Source organism: Carlito syrichta, unplaced genomic scaffold, assembly GCF_000164805.1.
Source record: "Carlito syrichta isolate Samal-C Ts95f unplaced genomic scaffold, Tarsius_syrichta-2.0.1 Scaffold306926, whole genome shotgun sequence".
Taxonomy (NCBI): Eukaryota; Metazoa; Chordata; class Mammalia; order Primates; family Tarsiidae; genus Carlito; species Carlito syrichta.
In genome coordinates this window covers 114,159-116,098 of record NW_007251022.1, presented here as the reverse complement: position 1 = coordinate 116,098, position 1,940 = coordinate 114,159, and the positions used below count along the sequence as shown (strand labels likewise).

Below are 1,940 nucleotides of genomic sequence, written 5' to 3'. Positions count from 1 at the left end.
TATAGCTTCCGCAAGGTGATAAGCACTCCAGAGCATTTTCATGCTTAGAAAACCGTAAGATTTAAAAAAAATTAAAAGAACTGAACAATTTTATGAAAGACAATATTGAAAGGAAGACCAGAGTAGTGAAGTTAGTTTACATAGATGAAGCTAATTAAATTATGCTATAACCTTGATTTTACATGTATTGGTTTTAGTGTCTTTTTTTCTACTTATACAAAATTTATTGTTAAATTATATTCAGGATGCAAACCATGGGGAGGTCAACAACACAACAAGAACAAATAGAGGGAAAAGGAGTCAAGCTGCTACATGTCACCAGCTTGTCTGCGGGGGCTGCTTCTGAGGAGTCCGAAGCAGGAGGAAATAAGGAAACAATTAGGCATATAGGTCCACGTGGTCTGTGGAGTAGACTTCACCCTCTTGCAGGAGGGCAAAGTTGAGGAAGTAGGAGGGTCTGTGCACCTTGCAGTAGAACTCTTTGAGGTTGCCAGCTGCAACTCATACTTCATGCTGGAATCATGCCGTACACCCATAAAGTTGTAGTTTCACGAGGACTGGGCAGGGACCATGAAGAAGTTGAGGAAGCGGTCCTACAGCATTATCTGGACCCTCTCATAGTGTGAGGGTAGGTAGCCCTTGGGATTGTTGCCTTTGTCTGTGTTCTGGCAACTCCATTCATAGCCACTGGGGGTCAGCTTATAGGTCGTTAGTGTGTAGGAGTCTGGTGTGAAGCTGCATGTGATGATAATGGTCTTCTCTCCATTCCAAGATGGGTTATCAGCCATGATCTTGGCATGGGTGGTGACATCCCGGGGTGATAACTGGGGGACTCATTTGGCTGAGTGTGGATTCAAACTAAGGGCTCCATCTCCTTGAGGTACTCATGCTGGGGCAGCTGACCAGGCAGGTGCACAGTTGGGTGGGTGCCCTACTGTGTTGCCATCACAATGCAGTGAATCTCCTTTACTTGGGGGTTAATTGGTGGGCTCACCAAATATAGGTATCCTGCAATTTGGACTCAAAGGTCAGATATGCAGATGAACTTCTTAAGCACATTATTGGGAAGGATATAGGTATAACCAGTCTTCTTGATGTCATCAGATGAAACATAGATGTGATTTGTCCTTAGATACAGATTGGCAGCAGAGATGACCCTGACCCTCCATTTAATCTTCAGTGAGAAAGTCTGGGTCTCATAGTTGCTGGTGGTAGGGCTGATGATCTCGTCGCCATGCTTGTGTTGCAGTCAGCTGTGACTGTTCCTTGGTCTGCTTCTCAATCTCAGCTATCTGCTTTCATTGCTGTGATGGTGCTGGTATCTTCAGATCCAGGATGATGTCTTGAATTTCTGGTTGTGTCAGAGATGCCACGTTCACATTGTTTTTCTTGCCATAGTCAGCCAAGATAAGATCCTTGAGCTTCACATCCACCTTGATCCACTCCTCGTCGGTCAGAGTGGGTCGGATGTGGTGTGGTTCTGTAATAGTGGTCTTGTCCGACTTTAGAATCACCTTTGCCCGGTCATCGTTCACATGCAGGACACAAAGAATCAGTATGAGACAGAAGAAAGCCTTATAAGGGGAAATAGTCTTGAACCAGTCATCATACAGATTGAAGAGAACCATCTGGGACCCAGTGACTTTAAGGGTGACATCCCCAAACTTTACCACTATCTACATGAATAGTTGAAGTAAGATTGATCTGTAATGTTTTATGCATTAAGTTCTGTTTTTATTTTTGCATAAAGCTTTGACCACAATCATGGAATTGCAGTGGGTTGCCAAATTTTTATTTTTTGGAAGAGTGTCTGCAAGTGTAATGTAGTTTAAATGTATCAGGTGGACTTGGTAGTATAATCTTATAGCCGCAATGAGAAAATGTTAATTTAACTTAAGTCACCTATTTTAATGGTTACAATTTTATTCAAATTTTGTTTA

At 42.6% G+C, this 1,940-nt stretch overlaps 1 pseudogene; it reads right to left on the bottom strand.

The window, feature by feature from the left end:
• Positions 1-378: 378 nt before the first annotated feature.
• Positions 379-1,676, bottom strand: LOC103265890 (annotated as a pseudogene).
• Between the last annotated feature and the right edge of the window lie 264 nt (positions 1,677-1,940).